The sequence below is a fragment of the Taudactylus pleione genome, unplaced genomic scaffold, assembly GCF_031769625.1.
Source record: "Taudactylus pleione unplaced genomic scaffold, aTauple2 ptg000016l, whole genome shotgun sequence".
Classification (NCBI taxonomy): domain Eukaryota; kingdom Metazoa; phylum Chordata; class Amphibia; order Anura; family Myobatrachidae; genus Taudactylus; species Taudactylus pleione.
This window is the reverse complement of record NW_028284418.1, coordinates 15,521,543-15,548,846: the sequence shown is the minus strand read 5'-3', so window position 1 is coordinate 15,548,846 and position 27,304 is coordinate 15,521,543. Positions and strand designations below refer to the sequence as shown.

The window sequence follows — 27,304 nt, the reverse complement described above, 5'->3', positions numbered from 1 at the left end:
AATAATGAACTTTCTTTTAACCTTTGCTGACATCTTTTCAATTAATACTTTAAAACAAAAAACCCTTTAATTTTGATGTTCTAGATCTGTGAGCTATCCTAATAATATGCACATGTGGTAGCATGGCCAAGTGGTCTAAGGCACTGGATTAAGGCTCCAGGCTCTTCGGAGGTGTGGGTTCAAATCCCACTGCTGCCATATTTATTATACAAAGACTCCAGTCTCTTCGGAGGCGTGGGTTCAAATTCCTCTGCTGCCATATTTATTATACAAAAAGTAGGCCAGTTATTGATGTCAAACTGATTCTTTTTTTCCATTAGAAAGGATATTACCCAGCTGAAATTTGTTGGTGGAAGATTCCTCTAGCTACTCAACAGTTCATCATTGTTACAAGAGACTTCCCAAATGTTTTAAAAATGTTATCTGCTAACAGTCAAGATGAGCCAAAATTAAGTTGGCATGAAGTAATTAAAAGTAATATCATAACTAATATTTAATTACTGAGTGGTCTTATCATACAATTAGAGATGGAAATGTTGGCAATTTGACTCATTGGTATAAATTGATGGATTTATATTCCGATTTCTCTAACTTTCCTATCACTTTGGATTTTTAATCTCACAGCTGTCTATTTTAGGCATTTGAATAATACTTCAAAGTTGTTTGGATACATCAGTTGCGCTAAATGAAGGAAATTTGAAGTCAAATATAATCATTACTTGTTAAATGTACCTGGCTTCTTTTGCATTTTATCTCAGCTTTTCCTGACTTTGGGTAAAGTTTGAATGACATTCCAGATATGAGAGCTAAAATATTTTAAAGTGTACAGCAGGTTGTAGGATGACAGAGCTATTCAAGCCACTGGAATCAATTCCCACTGCTGCCATATTTATTCTCCAAGGAGAAGATCCAGTGATATATACCAAAGTGGTTTCCTAAAGTAGATAAGTTATAAAAGAAGCAAAATTTGGTTGGTGGAAGCACACCTTAAGCTGTCACATGCAGTAGTTTAAAACAATTTATCATCAACTGATGATTGATCAGATATTAACCAACTGAAAAGGAGAAGATCCAGTGACTTATATCAAAGTGGTTTCCTAAAGTATATAAGCTATGAAAGAAGCTACATTTGGTTGGTGGAAGCACACCTTAAGCTGTCACATGCAGTAGTTCAAAACAATTTATCATCAATTCATGATTGATCAGATATTAACCAACTGAAAAAGGATGGTGATAGTATCCTGCATTAGTCACCGAGTTCTAAACAGTTCATCATAGTTGCAACAGTCTTCTCAAACCTTTAAAATAATGATATCTGCTAACAGTAAAGATATTCAAATTTTACTTTTGCATGAACTAATTATGTGCCCTATCAGAACTAATATTTTACTACTTCATGCATCTCAATTTCTTTTTATTATTTCAATGAAAATAAACAAAATGCAATTCAATAAAAAATATGAATTTCTCATCGATTTTATGTTTAATAATAAACTTTCTTTTAACCATTGCTGACATCTTTTCAATTAATACTTTAAAACATAAAACCCTTTAATTTTGATGTTCTAGATCTGTGAGCTATCCTAATGATATGCACATGTGGTAGCATGGCCGAGCGGTCTAAGGCGCTGGTTTAAGGCTCCAGTCTCTTCGGAGGCGTGGGTTCAAATCCCTCTGCTGCCATATTTATTATAGAAAGAGTAGGCCAGTTAATGATGTCAAACTGATTCTTTTTTTCCATTAGAAAGGATATTACCCAGCTGAAATTTGTTGGTGTAAGATTCCTCTAGCTACTCAACTGTTCATCATTGTTACAAGAGACTTCCCAAATGTTTTAAAAATGTTATCTGCTAACAGTCAAGATGAGCCAAAATTAAGTTGGCATGAAGTAATTAGAAGTAATATCATAACTAATATTTAATTACTGAGTTGTCTTATCATACAATTAGAGATGGAAATGTTGGTAACGTGACTCATTGGTATAAATTGATGGATTTATATTCCGATTTCTCTAACTTTTCTATCACTCTGGATTTTAATCTCACAGCTGTCTATTTTAGGCATTTGAATAATACTTCAAAGTTGTTTGGATACATCAGTTGCGCTAAATGAAGGAAATTTGAAGTCAAATATAATCATTACTTGTTAAATGTACCTGGCTTCTTTTGCATTTTATCTCAGCTTCTCCTGACTTTGGGTAAAGTTTTGAATGACATTCCAGATATGAGAGCTAAAATATTTTAAAGTGTACAGCAGGTTGTAGGATGACAGAGCTATTCAAGCCGTTGGAATCAAATCCCACTGCTGCCATATTTATTCTCCAAGGAGAAGATCCAGTGATATATATCAAAGTGGTTTCCTAAAGTAGATAAGGTATAAAAGAAGCTAAATTTGGTTGGTGGAAGCACACCTTAAGCTGTCACATGCAGTAGTTTAAAACAATTTATCATCAACTGATGATTGATCAGATATTAACCAACTGAAAAGGAGAAGATCCAGTGACTTATATCAAAGTGGTTTCCTAAAGTATATAAGGTATGAAAGAAGCTACATTTGGTTGGTGGAAGCACACCTTAAGCTGTCACATGCAGTAGTTCAAAACAATTTATCATCAATTCATGATTGATCAGATATTAACCAACTGAAAAAGGATGGTGATAGTATCCTGCATTAGTCACCGAGTTCTAAACAGTTCATCATAGTTGCAACAGTCTTCTCAAACCTTAAAAATAATGATATCTGCTAACAGTAAAGATATTCAAATTTTAATTTTGCATGAAGTAATTATGTGCCCTATCAGAACTAATATTTTACTACTTCATGCATCTCAATTTCTTTTGTTATTTCAATGAAAATAAACAAAATGCAATTCAATAAAAAATATGAATTTCTCATCGATTTTATGTTTAATAATGAACTTTCTTTAAACCTTTGCTGACATCTTTTCAATTAATACTTTAAAACAAAAAACCCTTTAATTTTGATGTTCTAGATCTGTGAGCTATCCTAATGATATGCACATGTGGTAGCATGGCCGAGCGGTCTAAGGCGCTGGATTAAGGCTCCAGTCTCTTTGGAGGCGTTGGTTCAAATTCCTCTGCTGCCATATTTATTATACAAAGAGTAGGCCAGTTATTGATGTCAAACTGATTCTTTTTTTCCATTAGAAAGGATATTACCCAGCTGAAATTTGTTGGTGGAAGATTCCTCTAGCTACTCAACAGTTCATCATTGTTACAAGAGACTTCCCAAATGTTTTAAAAATGTTATCTGCTAACAGTCAAGATGAGCCAAAATTAAGTTGGCATGAAGTAATTAAAAGTAATATCATAACTAATATTTAATTACTGAGTGGTCTTATCATACAATTAGAGATGGAAATGTTGGCAATTTGACTCATTGGTATAAATTGATGGATTTATATTCCGATTTCTCTAACTTTCCTATCACTTTGGATTTTAATCTCACAGCTGTCTATTTTAGGCATTTGAATAATACTTCAAAGTTGTTTGGATACATCAGTTGCGCTAAATGAAGGAAATTTGAAGTCAAATATAATCATTACTTGTTAAATGTACCTGGCTTCTTTTGCATTTTATCTCAGCTTTTCCTGACTTTGGGTAAAGTTTGAATGACATTCCAGATATGAGAGCTAAAATATTTTAAAGTGTACAGCAGGTTGTAGGATGACAGAGCTATTCAAGCCACTGGAATCAATTCCCACTGCTGCCATATTTATTCTCCAAGGAGAAGATCCAGTGATATATACCAAAGTGGTTTCCTAAAGTAGATAAGCTATAAAAGAAGCAAAATTTGGTTGGTGGAAGCACACCTTAAGCTGTCACATGCAGTAGTTTAAAACAATTTATCATCAACTGATGATTGATCAGATATTAACTAACTGAAAAGGAGAAGATCCAGTGACTTATATCAAAGTTGTTTCCTAAAGTAGATAAGGTATAAAAGAAGCTACATTTGGTTGGTGGAAGCACACCTTAAGCTGTCACATGCAGTAGTTCAAAACAATTTATCATCAATTCATAATTGATCAGATATTAACCAACTGAAAAAGGATGGTGATAGTATCCTGCATTAGTCACCGAGTTCTAAACCGTTCATCATAGTTGCAACAGTCTTCTCAAACCTTTAAAATAATGATATCTGCTAACAGTAAAGATATTCAAATTTTAATTTTGCATGAACTAATTATGTGCCCTATCAGAACTATTATTTTACTACTTCATGCATCTCAATTTCTTTTGTTATTTCAATGAAAATAAACAAAATGCAATTCAATAAAAAATATGAATTTCTCATCGATTTTATGTTTAATAATGAACTTTCTTTTAACCTTTGCTGACATCTTTTCAATTAATACTTTAAAACCAAAAAACCTTTAATTTTGATGTTCTAGATCTGTGAGCTATCCTAACGATAAACACATGTGGTAGCATGGCTGAGTGGTCTAAGGCGCTGGATTAAGGCTCCAGTCTCTTCGGAGGCGTGGGTTCAAATCCCTCTGCTGCCATATTTATTATACAAAGAGTAGGCCAGTTATTGATGTCAAACTGATTCTTTTTTTTCATTAGAAAGGATATTACCCAGCTGAAATTTGTTGGTGGAAGATTCCTCTAGCTACTCAACAGTTCATCATTGTTACAAGAGACTTCCCAAATGTTTTAAAAATGTTATCTGCTAACAGTCAAAATGAGCCAAAATTAAGTTGGCATGAAGTAATTAGAGGTAATATCATAACTAATATTTAATTACTGAGTTGTCTTATCATACAATTAGAGATGGAAATGTTGGCAACGTGACTCATTGGTATAAATTGATGGATTTATATTCCGATTTCTCTAACTTTTCTATCACTCTGGATTTTAATCTCACAGCTGTCTATTTTAGGCATTTGAATAATACTTCAAAGTTGTTTGGATACATCAGTTGCGCTAAATGAAGGAAATTTGAAGTCAAATATAATCATTACTTGTTAAATGTACCTGGCTTCTTTTGCATTTTATCTCAGCTTTTCCTGACTTTGGGTAAAGTTTTGAATGACATTCCAGATATGAGAGCTAAAATATTTTAAAGTGTACAGCAGGTTGTAGGATGACAGAGCTATTCAAGCTGTTGGAATCAAATCCCACTGCTGCCATATTTATTCTCCAAGGAGAAGATCCAGTGATATATATCAAAGTGGTTTCCTAAAGTAGATAAGGTATAAAAGAAGCTACATTTGGTTGGTGGAAGCACACCTTAAGCTGTCACATGCAGTAGTTCAAAACAATTTATCATCAATTCATGATTGATCAGATATTAACCAACTGAAAAAGGATGTTGATAGTATCCTGCATTAGTCACCGAGTTCTAAACCGTTCATCATAGTTGCAACAGTCTTCTCAAACCTTTAAAATAAAGATATCTGCTAACAGTAAAGATATTCAAATTTTAATTTTGCATGAATTAATTATGTGCCCTATCAGAACTAATATTTTACTACATCATGCATCTCAATTTCTTTTGTTATTTCAATGAAAATAAACAAAATGCCATTCAATAAAAAATATGAATTTCTCATCGATTTTATGTTTAATAATGAACTTTCTTTTAACCTTTGCTGCCATCTTTTCAATTAATACTTTAAAACAAAAAAACCCTTTAATTTGATGTTCTAGATCTGTGAGCTATCCTAATAATATACACATGTGGTAGCATGGCCGAGCGGTCTAAGGCGCTGGATTAAGGCTCCAGTCTCTTCGGAGGCGTGGGTTCAAATCCCTCTGCTGCCATATTTATTATACAAAGAGTAGGCCAGTTATTGATGTCAATGTGATTCTTTTTTCCATTAGATAGGATATTACCCAGCTGAAATTTGTTGGTGAAAGATTCCTCTAGCTACTCAACAGTTCATCATTGTTACAAGAGACTTCCCAAATGTTTTAAAAATGTTATCTGCTAACAGTCAAGATGAGCCAAAATTAAGTTGGCATGAAGTAATTAGAAGTAATATCATAACTAATATTTAATTACTGAGTTGTCTTATCATACAATTAGAGATGGAAATGTTGGCAACGTGACTCATTGGTATAAATTGATGGATTTATATTCCGATTTCTCTAACTTTCCTATCACTCTGGATTTTAATCTCACAGCTGTCTATTTTAGGCATTTGAATAATACTTCAAAGTTGTTTGGATTCATCAGTTGCGCTAAATGAAGGAAATTTGAAGTCAAATATAATCATTACTTGTTAAATGTACCTGGCTTCTTTTGCATTTTATCTCAGCTTTTCCTGACTTTGGGTAAAGTTTTGAATGACATTCCAGATATGAGAGCTAAAATATTTTAAAGTGTACAGCAGGTTGTAGGATGACAGAGCTATTCAAGCCACTGGAATCAAATCCCACTGCTGCCATATTTATTCTCCAAGGAGAAGATCCAGTGATATATACCAAAGTGGTTTCCTAAACTAGATAAGGTATAAAAGAAGCTAAATTTGGTTGGTGGAAGCACACCTTAAGCTGTCACATGCAGTAGTTTAAAACAATTTATCATCAACTGATGATTGATCAGATATTAACCAACTGAAAAGGAGAAGATCCAGTGACTTATATCAAAGTGGTTTCCTAAAGTATATAAGGTATGAAAGAAGCTACATTTGGTTGGTGGAAGCACACCTTAAGCTGTCACATGCAGTAGTTCAAAACAATTTATCATCAATTCATGATTGATCAGATATTAACCAACTGAAAAAGGATGGTGATAGTATCCTGCATTAGTCACCGAGTTCTAAACAGTTCATCATAGTTGCAACAGTCTTCTCAAACCTTTAAAATAATGATATCTGCTAACAGTAAAGATATTCAAATTTTACTTTTGCATGAACTAATTATGTGCCCTATCAGAACTAATATTTTACTACTTCATGCATCTCAATTTCTTTTTATTATTTCAATGAAAATAAACAAAATGCAATTCAATAAAAAATATGAATTTCTCATCGATTTTATGTTTAATAATGAACTTTCTTTTAACCTTTGCTGACATCTTTTCAATTAATACTTTAAAACAAAAAACCCTTTAATTTTGATGTTCTAGATCTGTGAGCTATCCTAATGATATGCACATGTGGTAGCATGGCCAAGTGGTCTAAGGCGCTGGATTAAGGCTCCAGTCTCTTTGGAGGCGTGGGTTCAAATCCCTCTGCTGCCATATTTATTATACAAAGAGTAGGCCAGTTATTGATGTCAAACTGATTCTTTTTTTTCATTAGAAAGGATATTACCCAGCTGAAATTTGTTGGTGGAAGATTCCTCTAGCTACTCAACAGTTCATCATTGTTACAAGAGACTTCCCAAATGTTTTAAAAATGTTATCTGCTAACAGTCAAGATGAGCCAAAATTAAGTTGGCATGAAGTAATTAGAAGTAATATCATAACTAATATTTAATTACTGAGTTGTCTTATCATACAATTAGAGATGGAAATGTTGGCAACGTGACTCATTGGTATAAATTGATGGATTTATATTCCGATTTCTCTAACTTTCCTATCACTCTGGATTTTAATCTCACAGCTGTCTATTTTAGGCATTTGAATAATACTTCAAAGTTGTTTGGATTCATCAGTTGCGCTAAATGAAGGAAATTTGAAGTCAAATATAATCATTACTTGTTAAATGTACCTGGCTTCTTTTGCATTTTATCTCAGCTTTTCCTGACTTTGGGTAAAGTTTTGAATGACATTCCAGATATGAGAGCTAAAATATTTTAAAGTGTACAGCAGGTTGTAGGATGACAGAGCTATTCAAGCCACTGGAATCAAATCCCACTGCTGCCATATTTATTCTCCAAGGAGAAGATCCAGTGATATATACCAAAGTGGTTTCCTAAACTAGATAAGGTATAAAAGAAGCTAAATTTGGTTGGTGGAAGCACACCTTAAGCTGTCACATGCAGTAGTTTAAAACAATTTATCATCAACTGATGATTGATCAGATATTAACCAACTGAAAAGGAGAAGATCCAGTGACTTATATCAAAGTGGTTTCCTAAAGTATATAAGGTATGAAAAAAGCTACATTTGGTTGGTGGAAGCACACCTTAAGCTGTCACATGCAGTAGTTCAAAACAATTTATCATCAATTCATGATTGATCAGATATTAACCAACTGAAAAAGGATGGTGATAGTATCCTGCATTAGTCACCGAGTTCTAAACAGTTCATCATAGTTGCAACAGTCTTCTCAAACCTTTAAAATAATGATATCTGCTAACAGTAAAGATATTCAAATTTTACTTTTGCATGAACTAATTATGTGCCCTATCAGAACTAATATTTTACTACTTCATGCATCTCAATTTCTTTTTATTATTTCAATGAAAATAAACAAAATGCAATTCAATAAAAAATATGAATTTCTCATCGATTTTATGTTTAATAATGAACTTTCTTTTAACCTTTGCTGACATCTTTTCAATTAATACTTTAAAACAAAAAACCCTTTAATTTTGATGTTCTAGATCTGTGAGCTATCCTAATAATATGCACATGTGGTAGCATGGCCAAGTGGTCTAAGGCACTGGATTAAGGCTCCAGGCTCTTCGGAGGTGTGGGTTCAAATCCCACTGCTGCCATATTTATTATACAAAGACTCCAGTCTCTTCGGAGGCGTGGGTTCAAATTCCTCTGCTGCCATATTTATTATACAAAAAGTAGGCCAGTTATTGATGTCAAACTGATTCTTTTTTTCCATTAGAAAGGATATTACCCAGCTGAAATTTGTTGGTGGAAGATTCCTCTAGCTACTCAACAGTTCATCATTGTTACAAGAGACTTCCCAAATGTTTTAAAAATGTTATCTGCTAACAGTCAAGATGAGCCAAAATTAAGTTGGCATGAAGTAATTAAAAGTAATATCATAACTAATATTTAATTACTGAGTGGTCTTATCATACAATTAGAGATGGAAATGTTGGCAATTTGACTCATTGGTATAAATTGATGGATTTATATTCCGATTTCTCTAACTTTCCTATCACTTTGGATTTTTAATCTCACAGCTGTCTATTTTAGGCATTTGAATAATACTTCAAAGTTGTTTGGATACATCAGTTGCGCTAAATGAAGGAAATTTGAAGTCAAATATAATCATTACTTGTTAAATGTACCTGGCTTCTTTTGCATTTTATCTCAGCTTTTCCTGACTTTGGGTAAAGTTTGAATGACATTCCAGATATGAGAGCTAAAATATTTTAAAGTGTACAGCAGGTTGTAGGATGACAGAGCTATTCAAGCCACTGGAATCAATTCCCACTGCTGCCATATTTATTCTCCAAGGAGAAGATCCAGTGATATATACCAAAGTGGTTTCCTAAAGTAGATAAGTTATAAAAGAAGCAAAATTTGGTTGGTGGAAGCACACCTTAAGCTGTCACATGCAGTAGTTTAAAACAATTTATCATCAACTGATGATTGATCAGATATTAACCAACTGAAAAGGAGAAGATCCAGTGACTTATATCAAAGTGGTTTCCTAAAGTATATAAGCTATGAAAGAAGCTACATTTGGTTGGTGGAAGCACACCTTAAGCTGTCACATGCAGTAGTTCAAAACAATTTATCATCAATTCATGATTGATCAGATATTAACCAACTGAAAAAGGATGGTGATAGTATCCTGCATTAGTCACCGAGTTCTAAACAGTTCATCATAGTTGCAACAGTCTTCTCAAACCTTTAAAATAATGATATCTGCTAACAGTAAAGATATTCAAATTTTACTTTTGCATGAACTAATTATGTGCCCTATCAGAACTAATATTTTACTACTTCATGCATCTCAATTTCTTTTTATTATTTCAATGAAAATAAACAAAATGCAATTCAATAAAAAATATGAATTTCTCATCGATTTTATGTTTAATAATAAACTTTCTTTTAACCATTGCTGACATCTTTTCAATTAATACTTTAAAACATAAAACCCTTTAATTTTGATGTTCTAGATCTGTGAGCTATCCTAATGATATGCACATGTGGTAGCATGGCCGAGCGGTCTAAGGCGCTGGATTAAGGCTCCAGTCTCTTCGGAGGCGTGGGTTCAAATCCCTCTGCTGCCATATTTATTATAGAAAGAGTAGGCCAGTTAATGATGTCAAACTGATTCTTTTTTTCCATTAGAAAGGATATTACCCAGCTGAAATTTGTTGGTGTAAGATTCCTCTAGCTACTCAACTGTTCATCATTGTTACAAGAGACTTCCCAAATGTTTTAAAAATGTTATCTGCTAACAGTCAAGATGAGCCAAAATTAAGTTGGCATGAAGTAATTAGAAGTAATATCATAACTAATATTTAATTGCTGAGTTGTCTTATCATACAATTAGAGATGGAAATGTTGGTAACGTGACTCATTGGTATAAATTGATGGATTTATATTCCGATTTCTCTAACTTTTCTATCACTCTGGATTTTAATCTCACAGCTGTCTATTTTAGGCATTTGAATAATACTTCAAAGTTGTTTGGATACATCAGTTGCGCTAAATGAAGGAAATTTGAAGTCAAATATAATCATTACTTGTTAAATGTACCTGGCTTCTTTTGCATTTTATCTCAGCTTTTCCTGACTTTGGGTAAAGTTTTGAATGACATTCCAGATATGAGAGCTAAAATATTTTAAAGTGTACAGCAGGTTGTAGGATGACAGAGCTATTCAAGCCGTTGGAATCAAATCCCACTGCTGCCATATTTATTCTCCAAGGAGAAGATCCAGTGATATATATCAAAGTGGTTTCCTAAAGTAGATAAGGTATAAAAGAAGCTAAATTTGGTTGGTGGAAGCACACCTTAAGCTGTCACATGCAGTAGTTTAAAACAATTTATCATCAACTGATGATTGATCAGATATTAACCAACTGAAAAGGAGAAGATCCAGTGACTTATATCAAAGTGGTTTCCTAAAGTATATAAGGTATGAAAGAAGCTACATTTGGTTGGTGGAAGCACACCTTAAGCTGTCACATGCAGTAGTTCAAAACAATTTATCATCAATTCATGATTGATCAGATATTAACCAACTGAAAAAGGATGGTGATAGTATCCTGCATTAGTCACCGAGTTCTAAACAGTTCATCATAGTTGCAACAGTCTTCTCAAACCTAAAAAATAATGATATCTGCTAACAGTAAAGATATTCAAATTTTAATTTTGCATGAAGTAATTATGTGCCCTATCAGAACTAATATTTTACTACTTCATGCATCTCAATTTCTTTTGTTATTTCAATGAAAATAAACAAAATGCAATTCAATAAAAAATATGAATTTCTCATCGATTTTATGTTTAATAATGAACTTTCTTTAAACCTTTGCTGACATCTTTTCAATTAATACTTTAAAACAAAAAACCCTTTAATTTTGATGTTCTAGATCTGTGAGCTATCCTAATGATATGCACATGTGGTAGCATGGCCGAGCGGTCTAAGGCGCTGGATTAAGGCTCCAGTCTCTTTGGAGGCGTTGGTTCAAATTCCTCTGCTGCCATATTTATTATACAAAGAGTAGGCCAGTTATTGATGTCAAAGTGATTCTTTTTTTCCATTAGATAGGATATTACCCAGCTGAAATTTGTTGGTGGAAGATTCCTCTAGCTACTCAACAGTTCATCATTGTTACAAGAGACTTCCCAAATGTTTTAAAAATGTTATCTGCTAACAGTCAAAATGAGCCAAAATTAAGTTGGCATGAAGTAATTAGAAGTAATATCATAACTAATATTTAATTACTGAGTTGTCTTATCATACAATTAGAGATGGAAATGTTGGCAACGTGACTCATTGGTATAAATTGATGGATTTATATTCCGATTTCTCTAACTTTTCTATCACTCTGGATTTTAATCTCACAGCTGTCTATTTTAGGCATTTGAATAATACTTCAAAGTTGTTTGGATACATCAGTTGCGCTAAATGAAGGAAATTTGAAGTCAAATATAATCATTACTTGTTAAATGTACCTGGCTTCTTTTGCATTTTATCTCAGCTTTTCCTGACTTTGGGTAAAGTTTTGAATGACATTCCAGATATGAGAGCTAAAATATTTTAAAGTGTACAGCAGGTTGTAGGATGACAGAGCTATTCAAGCTGTTGGAATCAAATCCCACTGCTGCCATATTTATTCTCCAAGGAGAAGATCCAGTGATATATATCAAAGTGGTTTCCTAAAGTAGATAAGGTATAAAAGAAGCTACATTTGGTTGGTGGAAGCACACCTTAAGCTGTCACATGCAGTAGTTCAAAACAATTTATCATCAATTCATGATTGATCAGATATTAACCAACTGAAAAAGGATGGTGATAGTATCCTGCATTAGTCACCGAGTTCTAAACCGTTCATCATAGTTGCAACAGTCTTCTCAAACCTTTAAAATAATGATATCTGCTAACAGTAAAGATATTCAAATTTTAATTTTGCATGAATTAATTATGTGCCCTATCAGAACTAATATTTTACTACATCATGCATCTCAATTTCTTTTGTTATTTCAATGAAAATAAACAAAATGCCATTCAATAAAAAATATGAATTTCTCATCGATTTTATGTTTAATAATGAACTTTCTTTTAACCTTTGCTGCCATCTTTTCAATTAATACTTTAATACAAAAAACCCTTTAATTTTGATGTTCTAGATCTGTGAGCTATCCTAACGATAAGCACATGTGGTAGCATGGCCGAGCGGTCTAAGGCGCTGGATTAAGGCTCCAGTCTCTTCGGAGGCGTGGGTTCAAATCCCTCTGCTGCCATATTTATTATACAAAGAGTAGGCCAGTTATTGATGTCAAACTGATTCTTTTTTTCGAGCTGAAATTTGTTGGTGAAAGATTCCTCTAGCTACTCAACAGTTCATCATTGTTACAAGAGACTTCCCAAATGTTTTAAAAATGTTATCTGCTAACAGTCAAGAAGAGCCAAAATTAAGTTGGCATGAAGTAATTAGAAGTAATTTCATAACTAATATTTAATTACTGAGTTGTCTTATCATACAATTAGAGATGGAAATGTTGGCAACGTGACTCATTGGTATAAATTGATGGATTTATATTCTGATTTCTCTAACTTCTCTATCACTCTGGATTTTAATCTCACAGCTGTCTATTTTAGGCATTTGAATAATACTTCAAAGTTGTTTGGATACATCAGTTGCGCTAAATGAAGGAAATTTGAAGTCAAATATAATCATTACTTGTTAAATGTACCTGGCTTCTTTTGCATTTTATCTCAGCTTTTCCTGACTTTGGGTAAAGTTTTGAATGACATTCCAGATATGAGAGCTAAAATATTTTGAAGTGTACAGCAGGTTGTAGGATGACAGAGCTATTCAAGCCGTTGGAATCAAATCCCACTGCTGCCATATTTATTCTCCAAGGATAAGATCCAGTGATATATATCAAAGTGGTTTCCTAAAGTAGATAAGGTATAAAAGAAGCTAAATTTGGTTGGTGGAAGCACACCTTAAGCTGTCACATGCAGTAATTTAAAACAATTTATCGTCAACTGATGATTGATCAGATATTAACCAACTGAAAAGGAGAAGATCCAGTGACTTATATCAAAGTGGCTTCCTAAAGTAGATAAGGTATAAAAGAAGCTACATTTGGTTGGTGGAAGCACACCTTAAGCTGTCACATGCAGTAGTTCAAAACAATTTATCATCAATTCATGATTGATCAGATATTAACCAACTGAAAAAGGATGGTGATAGTATCCTGCATTAGTCACCGAGTTCTAAACAGTTCATCATAGTTGCAACAGTCTTCTCAAACCTTTAAAATAATGATATCTGCTAACAGTAAAGATATTCAAATTTTAATTTTGCATGAAGTAATTATGTGGTATAAATTGATGGATTTATATTCTGATTTCTCTAACTTTCCTATCACTTTGGATTTTAATCTCACAGCTGTCTGTTTTAGGCATTTGAATAATACTTCAAAGTTGTTTGGATACATCAGTTGCGCTAAATGAAGGAAATTTGAAGTCAAATATAATCATTACTTGTTAAATGTACCTGGCTTCTTTTGCATTTTATCTCAGCTTTTCCTGACTTTGGGTAAAGTTTTGAATGACATTCCAGATATGAGAGCTAAAATATTTTAAAGTGTACAGCAGGTTGTAGGATGACAGAGCTATTCAAGCCACTGGAATCAAATCCCACTGCTGCCATATTTATTCTCCAAGGAGAAGATCCAGTGATATATACCAAAGTGGTTTGCTAAAGTAGATAAGGTATAAAAGAAGCTAAATTTGGTTGGTGGAAGCACACCTTAAGCTGTCACATGCAGTAGTTTAAAACAATTTATCATCAACTGATGATTGATCAGATATTAACCAACTGAAAAGGAGAAGATCCAGTGACTTATATCAAAGTGGTTTCCTAAAGTATATAAGGTATGAAAGAAGCTACATTTGGTTGGTGGAAGCACACCTTAAGCTGTCACATGCAGTAGTTCAAAACAATTTATCATCAATTCATGATTGATCAGATATTAACCAACTGAAAAAGGATGGTGATAGTATCCTGCATTAGTCACCGAGTTCTAAACAGTTCATCATAGTTGTAACAGTCTTCTCAAACCTTTAAAAAAAATGATATCTGCTAACAGTAAAGATATTCAAATTTTAATTTTGCATGAAGTAATTATGTGCCCTATCAGAACTAATATTTTACTACTTCATGCATCTCAATTTCTTTTGTTATTTCAATGAAAATAAACAAAATGCAATTCAATAAAAAATATGAATTTCTCATCGATTTTATGTTTAATAATGAACTTTCTTTAAACTTTTGCTGACATCTTTTCAATTAATACTTTAAAACAAAAAACCCTTTAATTTTTATGTTCTAGATCTGTGAGCTATCCTAATGATATGCACATGTGGTAGCATGGCCGAGTGGTCTAAGGCACTGGATTAAGGCTCCAGTCTCTTCGGAGGCGTGGGTTCAAATCCCACTGCTGCCATATTTATTATACAAAGAGTAGGCCAGTTATTGATGTCAAAGTGATTCTTTTTTTCCATTAGATAGGATATTACCCAGCTGAAATTTGTTGGTGAAAGATTCCTCTAGCTACTCAACAGTTCATCATTGTTACAAGAGACTTCCCAAATGTTTTAAAAATGTTATCTGCTAACAGTCAAGATGAGCCAAAATTAAGTTGGCATGAAGTAATTAGAAGTAATATCATAACTAATATTTAATTACTGAGTTGTCTTATCATACAATTAGAGATGGAAATGATGGCAACGTGACTCATTGGTATAAATTGATGGAATTATATTCCGATTTCTCTAACTTTTCTATCACTCTAAATTTTAATCTCACAGCTGTCTATTTTAGGCATTTGAATAATACTTCAAAGTTGTTTGGATACATCAGTTGCGCTAAATGAAGGAAATTTGAAGTCAAATATAATCATTACTTGTTAAATGTACCTGGCTTCTTTTGCATTTTATCTCAGCTTTTCCTGACTTTGGGTAAAGTTTTGAATGACATTCCAGATATGAGAGCTAAAATATTTTAAAGTGTACAGCAGGTTGTAGGATGATAGAGCTATTCAAGCTGCTGGAATCAAATCCCACTGCTGCCATATTTATTCTCCAAGGAGAAGATCCAGTGATATATATCAAAGTGGTTTCCTAAAGTAGATAAGGTATAAAAGAAGCTAAATTTGGTTGGTGGAAGCACACCTTAAGCTGTCACATGCAGTAGTTTAAAACAATTTATCATCAACTGATGATTGATCAGATATTAACCAACTGAAAAGGAGAAGATCCAGTGACTTATATCAAAGTGGTTTCCTAAAGTATATAAGGTATGAAAGAAGCTACATTTGGTTGGTGGAAGCACACCTTAAGCTGTCACATGCAGTAGTTCAAAACAATTTACCATCAATTCATGATTGATCAGATATTAACCAACTGAAAAAGAATGGTGATAGTATCCTGCATTAGTCACCGAGTTCTAAACAGTTCATCATAGTTGCAACAGTCTTCTCAAACCTTTAAAATAATGATATCTGCTAACAGTAAAGATATTCAAATTTTACTTTTGCATGAACTAATTATGTGCCCTATCAGAACTAATATTTTACTACTTCATGCATCTCAATTTCTTTTTATTATTTCAATGAAAATAAACAAAATGCAATTCAATAAAAAATATGAATTTCTCATCGATTTTATGTTTAATAATGAACTTTCTTTTAACCTTTGCTGACATCTTTTCAATTAATACTTTAAAACAAAAAAACCCTTTAATTTGATGTTCTAGATCTGTGAGCTATCCTAATAATATACACATGTGGTAGCATGGCCGAGCGGTCTAAGGCGCTGGATTAAGGCTCCAGTCTCTTCGGAGGCGTGGGTTCAAATCCCTCTGCTGCCATATTTATTATACAAAGAGTAGGCCAGTTATTGATGTCAATGTGATTCTTTTTTCCATTAGATAGGATATTACCCAGCTGAAATTTGTTGGTGAAAGATTCCTCTAGCTACTCAACAGTTCATCATTGTTACAAGAGACTTCCCAAATGTTTTAAAAATGTTATCTGCTAACAGTCAAGATGAGCCAAAATTAAGTTGGCATGAAGTAATTAGAAGTAATATCATAACTAATATTTAATTACTGAGTTGTCTTATCATACAATTAGAGATGGAAATGTTGGCAACGTGACTCATTGGTATAAATTGATGGATTTATATTCCGATTTCTCTAACTTTCCTATCACTCTGGATTTTAATCTCACAGCTGTCTATTTTAGGCATTTGAATAATACTTCAAAGTTGTTTGGATTCATCAGTTGCGCTAAATGAAGGAAATTTGAAGTCAAATATAATCATTACTTGTTAAATGTACCTGGCTTCTTTTGCATTTTATCTCAGCTTTTCCTGACTTTGGGTAAAGTTTTGAATGACATTCCAGATATGAGAGCTAAAATATTTTAAAGTGTACAGCAGGTTGTAGGATGACAGAGCTATTCAAGCCACTGGAATCAAATCCCACTGCTGCCATATTTATTCTCCAAGGAGAAGATCCAGTGATATATACCAAAGTGGTTTCCTAAACTAGATAAGGTATAAAAGAAGCTAAATTTGGTTGGTGGAAGCACACCTTAAGCTGTCACATGCAGTAGTTTAAAACAATTTATCATCAACTGATGATTGATCAGATATTAACCAACTGAAAAGGAGAAGATCCAGTGACTTATATCAAAGTGGTTTCCTAAAGTATATAAGGTATGAAAGAAGCTACATTTGGTTGGTGGAAGCACACCTTAAGCTGTCACATGCAGTAGTTCAAAACAATTTATCATCAATTCATGATTGATCAGATATTAACCAACTGAAAAAGGATGGTGATAGTATCCTGCATTAGTCACCGAGTTCTAAACAGTTCATCATAGTTGCAACAGTCTTCTCAAACCTTTAAAATAATGATATCTGCTAACAGTAAAGATATTCAAATTTTACTTTTGCATGAACTAATTATGTGCCCTATCAGAACTAATATTTTACTACTTCATGCATCTCAATTTCTTTTTATTATTTCAATGAAAATAAACAAAATGCAATTCAATAAAAAATATGAATTTCTCATCGATTTTATGTTTAATAATGAACTTTCTTTTAACCTTTGCTGACATCTTTTCAATTAATACTTTAAAACAAAAAACCCTTTAATTTTGATGTTCTAGATCTGTGAGCTATCCTAATAATATGCACATGTGGTAGCATGGCCAAGTGGTCTAAGGCACTGGATTAAGGCTCCAGGCTCTTCGGAGGTGTGGGTTCAAATCCCTCTGCTGCCATATTTATTATACAAAGAGTAGGCCAGTTATTGATGTCAAAGTGATTCTTTTTTTCCATTAGATAGGATATTACCCAGCTGAAATTTGTTGGTGAAAGATTCCTCTAGCTACTCAACAGTTCATCATTGTTACAAGAGACTTCCCAAATGTTTTAAAAATGTTATCTGCTAACAGTCAAGAAGAGCCAAAATTAAGTTGGCATGAAGTAATTAGAAGTAATTTCATAACTAATATTTAATTACTGAGTTGTCTTATCCTACAATTAGAGATGGAAATGTTGGCAACGTGACTCATTGGTATAAATTGATGGATTTATATTCCGATTTCTCTAACTTTTCTATCACTCTGGATTTTAATCTCACAGCTGTCTATTTTAGGCATTTGAATAATACTTCAAAGTTGTTTGGATACATCAGTTGCGCTAAATGAAGGAAATTTGAAGTCAAATATAATCATTACTTGTTAAATGTACCTGGCTTCTTTTGCATTTTATCTCAGCTTTTCCTGACTTTGGGTAAAGTTTTGAATGACATTCCAGATATGAGAGCTAAAATATTTTAAAGTGTACAGCAGGTTGTAGGATGACAGAGCTATTCAAGCCGTTGGAATCAAATCCCACTGCTGCCATATTTATTCTCCAAGGATAAGATCCAGTGATATATATCAAAGTGGTTTCCTAAAGTAGATAAGGTATAAAAGAAGCTAAATTTGGTTGGTGGAAGCACACCTTAAGCTGTCACATGCAGTAATTTAAAACAATTTATCATCAACTGATGATTGATCAGATATTAACCAACTGAAAAGGAGAAGATCCAGTGACTTATATCAAAGTGGCTTCCTAAAGTAGATAAGGTATAAAAGAAGCTACATTTGGTTGGTGGAAGCACACCTTAAGCTGTCACATGCAGTAGTTCAAAACAATTTATCATCAATTCATGATTGATCAGATATTAACCAACTGAAAAAGGATGGTGATAGTATCCTGCATTAGTCACCGAGTTCTAAACAGTTCATCATAGTTGCAACAGTCTTCTCAAACCTTTAAAATAATGATATCTGCTAACAGTAAAGATATTCAAATTTTAATTTTGCATGAAGTAATTATGTGGTATAAATTGATGGATTTATATTCTGATTTCTCTAACTTTTCTATCACTCTGGATTTTAATCTCACAGCTGTCTATTTTAGGCATTTGAATAATACTTCAAAGTTGTTTGGATACATCAGTTGCGCTAAATGAAGGAAATTTGAAGTCAAATATAATCATTACTTGTTAAATGTACCTGGCTTCTTTTGCATTTTATCTCAGCTTTTCCTGACTTTGGGTAAAGTTTTGAATGACATTCCAGATATGAGAGCTAAAATATTTTAAAGTGTACAGCAGGTTGTAGGATGACAGAGCTATTCAAGCCGTTGGAATCAAATCCCACCGCTGCCATATTTATTCTCCAAGGAGAAGATCCAGTGATATATATCAAAGTGGTTTCCTAAAGTAGATAAGGTATAAAAGAAGCTAAATTTGGTTGGTGGAAGCACACCTTAAGCTGTCACATGCAGTAGTTTAAAACAATTTATCATCAACTGATGATTGATCAGATATTAACCAACTGAAAAGGAGAAGATCCAGTGACTTATATCAAAGTGGTTTCCTAAAGTAGATAAGGTATAAAAGAAGCTACATTTGGTTGGTGGAAGCACACCTTAAGCTGTCACATGCAGTAGTTCAAAACAATTTATCATCAATTCATGATTGATCAGATATTAACCAACTGAAAAAGGATGGTGATAGTATCCTGCATTAGTCACCGAGTTCTAAACCGTTCATCATAGTTGCAACAGTCTTCTCAAACCTTTAAAATAATGATATCTGCTAACAGTAAAGATATTCAAATTTTAATTTTGCATGAATTAATTATGTGCCCTATCAGAACTAATATTTTACTACTTCATGCATCTCAATTTCTTTTGTTATTTCAATGAAAATAAACAAAATGCAATTCAATAAAAAATATGAATTTCTCATCGATTTTATGTTTAATAATGAACTTTCATTTAACCTTTGCTGACATCTTTTCAATTACTACTTTAAAACAAAAAAACCTTTAATTGTGATGTTCTAGATCTGTGAGCTATCCTAATGATAAGCACATGTGGTAGCATGGCCGAGTGGTCTAAGGCGCTGGATTAAGGCTCCAGTCTCTTCGGAGGCGTGGGTTCAAATCCCTCTGCTGCTATATTTATTATACAAAAAGTAGGCCAGTTACTGATGTCAAACTGATTCTTTTTTTCCATTAGAAAGGATATTACCCAGCTGAAATTTGTTGGTGGAAGATTCCTCTAGCTACTCAACAGTTCATCATTGTTACAAGAGACTTCCCAAATGTTTTAAAAATGTTATCTGCTAACAGTCAAGATGAGCCAAAATTAAGTTGGCATGAAGTAATTAGAAGTAATATCATAACTAATATTTAATTACTGAGTGGTCTTATCATACAATTAGAGATGGAAATGTTGGCAACGTGACTCATTGGTATAAATTGATGGATTTATATTCCGATTTCTCTAACTTTCCTATCACTTTGGATTTTAATCTCACAGCTGTCTGTTTTAGGCATTTGAATAATACTTCAAATTTGTTTGGATACATCAGTTGCGCTAAATGAAGGAAATTTGAAGTCAAATATAATCATTACTTGTTAAATGTACCTGGCTTCTTTTGCATTTTATCTCAGCTTTTCCTGACTTTGGGTAAAGTTTTGAATGACATTCCAGATATGAGAGCTAAAATATTTTAAAGTGTACAGCAGGTTGTAGGATGACAGAGCTATTCAAGCCACTGGAATCAAATCCCACTGCTGCCATATTTATTCTCCAAGGAGAAGATCCAGTGATATATACCAAAGTGGTTTCCTAAAGTAGATAATGTATAAAAGAAGCTAAATTTGGTTGGTGGAAGCACACCTTAAGCTGTCACATGCAGTAGTTTAAAACAATTTATCATCAACTGATGATTGATCAGATATTAACCAACTGAAAAGGAGAAGATCCAGTGACTTATATCAAAGTGGTTTCCTAAAGTATATAAGGTATGAAAGAAGCTACATTTGGTTGGTGGAAGCACACCTTAAGCTGTCACATGCAGTAGTTCAAAACAATTTATCATCAATTCATGATTGATCAGATATTAACCAACTGAAAAAGGATGGTGATAGTATCCTGCATTAGTCACCGAGTTCTAAACAGTTCATCATAGTTGTAACAGTCTTCTCAAACCTTTAAAAAAAATGATATCTGCTAACAGTAAAGATATTCAAATTTTAATTTTGCATGAAGTAATTATGTGCCCTATCAGAACTAATATTTTACTACTTCATGCATCTCAATTTCTTTTGTTATTTCAATGAAAATAAACAAAATGCAATTCAATAAAAAATATGAATTTCTCATCGATTTTATGTTTAATAATGAACTTTCTTTAAACTTTTGCTGACATCTTTTCAATTAATACTTTAAAACAAAAAACCCTTTAATTTTTATGTTCTAGATCTGTGAGCTATCCTAATGATATGCACATGTGGTAGCATGGCCGAGTGGTCTAAGGCACTGGATTAAGGCTCCAGTCTCTTCGGAGGCGTGGGTTCAAATCCCACTGCTGCCATATTTATTATACAAAGAGTAGGCCAGTTATTGATGTCAAAGTTATTCTTTTTTTCCATTAGATAGGATATTACCCAGCTGAAATTTGTTGGTGAAAGATTCCTCTAGCTACTCAACAGTTCATCATTGTTACAAGAGACTTCCCAAATGTTTTAAAAATGTTATCTGCTAACAGTCAAGATGAGCCAAAATTAAGTTGGCATGAAGTAATTAGAAGTAATATCATAACTAATATTTAATTACTGAGTTGTCTTATCATACAATTAGAGATGGAAATGTTGGCAACGTGACTCATTGGTATAAATTGATGGAATTATATTCCGATTTCTCTAACTTTTCTATCACTCTAAATTTTAATCTCACAGCTGTCTATTTTAGGCATTTGAATAATACTTCAAAGTTGTTTGGATACATCAGTTGCGCTAAATGAAGGAAATTTGAAGTCAAATATAATCATTACTTGTTAAATGTACCTGGCTTCTTTTGCATTTTATCTCAGCTTTTCCTGACTTTGGGTAAAGTTTTGAATGACATTCCAGATATGAGAGCTAAAATATTTTAAAGTGTACAGCAGGTTGTAGGATGACAGAGCTATTCAAGCTGCTGGAATCAAATCCCACTGCTGCCATATTTATTCTCCAAGGAGAAGATCCAGTGATATATATCAAAGTGGTTTCCTAAAGTAGATAAGGTATAAAAGAAGCTAAATTTGGTTGGTGGAAGCACACCTTAAGCTGTCACATGCAGTAGTTTAAAACAATTTATCATCAACTGATGATTGATCAGATATTAACCAACTGAAAAGGAGAAGATCCAGTGACTTATATCAAAGTGGTTTCCTAAAGTATATAAGGTATGAAAGAAGCTACATTTGGTTGGTGGAAGCACACCTTAAGCTGTCACATGCAGTAGTTCAAAACAATTTATCATCAATTCATGATTGATCAGATATTAACCAACTGAAAAAGGATGGTGATAGTATCCTGCATTAGTCACCGAGTTCTAAACCGTTCATCATAGTTGCAACAGTCTTCTCAAACCTTTAAAATAATGATATCTGCTAACAGTAAAGATATTCAAATTTTACTTTTGCATGAACTAATTATGTGCCCTATCAGAACTAATATTTTACTACTTCATGCATCTCAATTTCTTTTTATTATTTCCATGAAAATAAACAAAATGCAATTCAATAAAAAATATGAATTTCTCATCGATTTTATGTTTAATAATGAACTTTCTTTTAACCTTTGCTGACATCTTTTCAATTAATACTTTAAAACAAAAAAACCCTTTAATTTTGATGTTCTAGATCTGTGAGCTATCCTAATGATAAGCACATGTGGTAGCATGGCCGAGTGGTCTAAGGCGCTGGATTAAGGCTCCAGTCTCTTCGGAGGCGTGGGTTCAAATCCCTCTGCTGCTATATTTATTATACAAAAAGTAGGCCAGTTATTGATGTCAAACTGATTCTTTTTTTCCATTAGAAAGGATATTACCCAGCTGAAATTTGTTGGTGGAAGATTCCTCTAGCTACTCAACAGTTCATCATTGTTACAAGAGACTTCCCAAATGTTTTAAAAATGTTATCTGCTAACAGTCAAGATGAGCCAAAATTAAGTTGGCATGAAGTAATTAGAAGTAATATCATAACTAATATTTAATTACTGAGTGGTCTTATCATACAATTAGAGATGGAAATGTTGGCAACGTGACTCATTGGTATAAATTGATGGATTTATATTCCGATTTCTCTAACTTTCCTATCACTTTGGATTTTAATCTCACAGCTGTCTGTTTTAGGCATTTGAATAATACTTCAAATTTGTTTGGATACATCAGTTGCGCTAAATGAAGGAAATTTGAAGTCAAATATAATCATTACTTGTTAAATGTACCTGGCTTCTTTTGCATTTTATCTCAGCTTTTCCTGACTTTGGGTAAAGTTTTGAATGACATTCCAGATATGAGAGCTAAAATATTTTAAAGTGTACAGCAGGTTGTAGGATGACAGAGCTATTCAAGCCACTGGAATCAAATCCCACTGCTGCCATATTTATTCTCCAAGGAGAAGATCCAGTGATATATACCAAAGTGGTTTCCTAAAGTAGATAAGGTATAAAAGAAGCTAAATTTGGTTGGTGGAAGCACACCTTAAGCTGTCACATGCAGTAGTTTAAAACAATTTATCATCAACTGATGATTGATCAGATATTAACCAACTGAAAAGGAGAAGATCCAGTGACTTATATCAAAGTGGTTTCCTAAAGTATATAAGGTATGAAAGAAGCTACATTTGGTTGGTGGAAGCACACCTTAAGCTGTCACATGCAGTAGTTCAAAACAATTTATCATCAATTCATGATTGATCAGATATTAACCAACTGAAAAAGGATGGTGATAGTATCCTGCATTAGTCACCGAGTTCTAAACAGTTCATCATAGTTGCAACAGTCTTCTCAAACCTTTAAAATAATGATATCTGCTAACAGTAAAGATATTCAAATTTTACTTTTGCATGAACTAATTATGTGCCCTATCAGAACTAATATTTTACTACTTCATGCATCTCAATTTCTTTTTATTATTTCAATGAAAATAAACAAAATGCAATTCAATAAAAAATATGAATTTCTCATCGATTTTATGTTTAATAATGAACTTTCTTTTAACCTTTGCTGACATCTTTTCAATTAATACTTTAAAACAAAAAAACCCTTTAATTTTGATGTTCTAGATCTGTGAGCTATCCTAATAATATACACATGTGGTAGCATGGCCGAGCGGTCCAAGGCGCTGGATTAAGGCTCCAGTCTCTTCGGAGGCGTGGGTTCAAATCCCTCTGCTGCCATATTTATTATACACAGAGTAGGCCAGTTATTGATGTCAATGTGATTCTTTTTTCCATTAGATAGGATATTACCCAGCTGAAATTTGTTGGTGAAAGATTCCTCTAGCTACTCAACAGTTCATCATTGTTACAAGAGACTTCCCAAATGTTTTAAAAATGTTATCTGCTAACAGTCAAGATGAGCCAAAATTAAGTTGGCATGAAGTAATTAGAAGTAATATCATAACTAATATTTAATTACTGAGTTGTCTTATCATACAATTAGAGATGGAAATGTTGGCAACGTGACTCATTGGTATAAATTGATGGATTTATATTCCGATTTCTCTAACTTTCCTATCACTCTGGATTTTAATCTCACAGCTGTCTATTTTAGGCATTTGAATAATACTTCAAAGTTGTTTGGATTCATCAGTTGCGCTAAATGAAGGAAATTTGAAGTCAAATATAATCATTACTTGTTAAATGTACCTGGCTTCTTTTGCATTTTATCTCAGCTTTTCCTGACTTTGGGTAAAGTTTTGAATGACATTCCAGATATGAGAGCTAAAATATTTTAAAGTGTACAGCAGGTTGTAGGATGACAGAGCTATTCAAGCCACTGGAATCAAATCCCACTGCTGCCATATTTATTCTCCAAGGAGAAGATCCAGTGATATATACCAAAGTGGTTTCCTAAACTAGATAAGGTATAAAAGAAGCTAAATTTGGTTGGTGGAAGCACACCTTAAGCTGTCACATGCAGTAGTTTAAAACAATTTATCATCAACTGATGATTGATCAGATATTAACCAACTGAAAAGGAGAAGATCCAGTGACTTATATCAAAGTGGTTTCCTAAAGTATATAAGGTATGAAAGAAGCTACATTTGGTTGGTGGAAGCACACCTTAAGCTGTCACATGCAGTAGTTCAAAACAATTTATCATCAATTCATGATTGATCAGATATTAACCAACTGAAAAAGGATGGTGATAGTATCCTGCATTAGTCACCGAGTTCTAAACAGTTCATCATAGTTGCAACAGTCTTCTCAAACCTTTAAAATAATGATATCTGCTAACAGTAAAGATATTCAAATTTTACTTTTGCATGAACTAATTATGTGCCCTATCAGAACTAATATTTTACTACTTCATGCATCTCAATTTCTTTTTATTATTTCAATGAAAATAAACAAAATGCAATTCAATAAAAAATATGAATTTCTCATCGATTTTATGTTTAATAATGAACTTTCTTTTAACCTTTGCTGACATCTTTTCAATTAATACTTTAAAACAAAAAACCCTTTAATTTTGATGTTCTAGATCTGTGAGCTATCCTAATGATATGCACATGTGGTAGCATGGCCAAGTGGTCTAAGGCGCTGGATTAAGGCTCCAGTCTCTTCGGAGGCGTGGGTTCAAATCCCTCTGCTGCCATATTTATTATACAAAGAGTAGGCCAGTTATTGATGTCAAACTGATTCTTTTTTTCCATTAGAAAGGATATTACCCAGCTGAAATTTGTTGGTGTAAGATTCCTCTAGCTACTCAACTGTTCATCATTGTTACAAGAGACTTCCCAAATGTTTTAAAAATGTTATCTGCTAACAGTCAAGATGAGCCAAAATTAATTTGGCATGAAGTAATTAGAAGTAATATCATAACTAATATTTAATTACTGAGTTGTCTTATCATACAATTAGAGATGGAAATGTTGGCAACGTGACTCATTGGTATAAATTGATGGATTTATATTCCGATTTCTCTAACTTTCCTATCACTCTGGATTTTAATCTCACAGCTGTCTATTTTAGGCATTTGAATAATACTTCAAAGTTGTTTGGATTCATCAGTTGCGCTAAATGAAGGAAATTTGAAGTCAAATATAATCATTACTTGTTAAATGTACCTGGCTTCTTTTGCATTTTATCTCAGCTTTTCCTGACTTTGGGTAAAGTTTTGAATGACATTCCAGATATGAGAGCTAAAATATTTTAAAGTGTACAGCAGGTTGTAGGATGACAGAGCTATTCAAGCCACTGGAATCAAATCCCACTGCTGCCATATTTATTCTCCAAGGAGAAGATCCAGTGATATATACCAAAGTGGTTTCCTAAACTAGAAAAGGTATAAAAGAAGCTAAATTTGGTTGGTGGAAGCACACCTTAAGCTGTCACATGCAGTAATTTAAAACAATTTATCATCAACTGATGATTGATCAGATATTAACCAACTGAAAAGGAGAAGATCCAGTGACTTATATCAAAGTGGCTTCCTAAAGTAGATAAGGTATAAAAGAAGCTACATTTGGTTGGTGGAAGCACACCTTAAGCTGTCACATGCAGTAGTTCAAAACAATTTATCATCAATTCATGATTGATCAGATATTAACCAACTGAAAAAGGATGGTGATAGTATCCTGCATTAGTCACCGAGTTCTAAACAGTTCATCATAGTTGCAACAGTCTTCTCAAACCTTTAAAATAATGATATCTGCTAACAGTAAAGATATTCAAATTTTAATTTTGCATGAAGTAATTATGTGGTATAAATTGATGGATTTATATTCTGATTTCTCTAACTTTTCTATCACTCTGGATTTTAATCTCACAGCTGTCTATTTTAGGCATTTGAATAATACTTCAAAGTTGTTTGGATTCATCAGTTGCGCTAAATGAAGGAAATTTGAAGTCAAATATAATCATTACTTGTTAAATGTACCTGGCTTCTTTTGCATTTTATCTCAGCTTTTCCTGACTTTGGGTAAAGTTTTGAATGACATTCCAGATATGAGAGCTAAAATATTTTAAAGTGTACAGCAGGTTGAAGGATGACAGAGCTATTCAAGCCGTTGGAATCAAATCCCACCGTTGCCATATTTATTCTCCAAGGAGAAGATCCAGTGATATATATCAAAGTGGTTTCCTAAAGTAGATAAGG

General features: G+C 33.0%; 14 non-coding genes across 14 annotated transcripts; all 14 read left to right on the top strand.

The window, feature by feature from the left end:
* Positions 1-116: 116 nt before the first annotated feature.
* On the top strand, positions 117-198 carry TRNAL-AAG (transfer RNA leucine (anticodon AAG)). Its single transcript has one exon. It is a non-coding gene; the product is annotated as a tRNA-Leu (tRNA).
* Positions 199-4,446: 4,248 nt separating this feature from the next.
* On the top strand, positions 4,447-4,528 carry TRNAL-AAG (transfer RNA leucine (anticodon AAG)). The gene has a single exon. It is a non-coding gene; the product is annotated as a tRNA-Leu (tRNA).
* A 1,179-nt stretch (positions 4,529-5,707) lies between these two features.
* TRNAL-AAG (transfer RNA leucine (anticodon AAG)) lies at positions 5,708-5,789 on the top strand. Its single transcript has one exon. It is a non-coding gene; the product is annotated as a tRNA-Leu (tRNA).
* A 1,341-nt stretch (positions 5,790-7,130) lies between these two features.
* Positions 7,131-7,212, top strand: TRNAL-AAG (transfer RNA leucine (anticodon AAG)). The gene has a single exon. It is a non-coding gene; the product is annotated as a tRNA-Leu (tRNA).
* Positions 7,213-8,554: 1,342 nt separating this feature from the next.
* On the top strand, positions 8,555-8,636 carry TRNAL-AAG (transfer RNA leucine (anticodon AAG)). Its single transcript has one exon. It is a non-coding gene; the product is annotated as a tRNA-Leu (tRNA).
* Positions 8,637-10,039: 1,403 nt separating this feature from the next.
* Positions 10,040-10,121, top strand: TRNAL-AAG (transfer RNA leucine (anticodon AAG)). The gene has a single exon. It is a non-coding gene; the product is annotated as a tRNA-Leu (tRNA).
* A 2,602-nt stretch (positions 10,122-12,723) lies between these two features.
* Positions 12,724-12,805, top strand: TRNAL-AAG (transfer RNA leucine (anticodon AAG)). Its single transcript has one exon. It is a non-coding gene; the product is annotated as a tRNA-Leu (tRNA).
* Positions 12,806-14,940: 2,135 nt separating this feature from the next.
* On the top strand, positions 14,941-15,022 carry TRNAL-AAG (transfer RNA leucine (anticodon AAG)). The gene has a single exon. It is a non-coding gene; the product is annotated as a tRNA-Leu (tRNA).
* Positions 15,023-16,364: 1,342 nt separating this feature from the next.
* On the top strand, positions 16,365-16,446 carry TRNAL-AAG (transfer RNA leucine (anticodon AAG)). Its single transcript has one exon. It is a non-coding gene; the product is annotated as a tRNA-Leu (tRNA).
* Positions 16,447-20,022: 3,576 nt separating this feature from the next.
* On the top strand, positions 20,023-20,104 carry TRNAL-AAG (transfer RNA leucine (anticodon AAG)). The gene has a single exon. It is a non-coding gene; the product is annotated as a tRNA-Leu (tRNA).
* Positions 20,105-21,446: 1,342 nt separating this feature from the next.
* On the top strand, positions 21,447-21,528 carry TRNAL-AAG (transfer RNA leucine (anticodon AAG)). The gene has a single exon. It is a non-coding gene; the product is annotated as a tRNA-Leu (tRNA).
* A 1,343-nt stretch (positions 21,529-22,871) lies between these two features.
* Positions 22,872-22,953, top strand: TRNAL-AAG (transfer RNA leucine (anticodon AAG)). Its single transcript has one exon. It is a non-coding gene; the product is annotated as a tRNA-Leu (tRNA).
* Positions 22,954-24,296: 1,343 nt separating this feature from the next.
* Positions 24,297-24,378, top strand: TRNAL-AAG (transfer RNA leucine (anticodon AAG)). Its single transcript has one exon. It is a non-coding gene; the product is annotated as a tRNA-Leu (tRNA).
* Positions 24,379-25,719: 1,341 nt separating this feature from the next.
* Positions 25,720-25,801, top strand: TRNAL-AAG (transfer RNA leucine (anticodon AAG)). The gene has a single exon. It is a non-coding gene; the product is annotated as a tRNA-Leu (tRNA).
* The last annotated feature ends 1,503 nt before the right edge of the window (positions 25,802-27,304 follow it).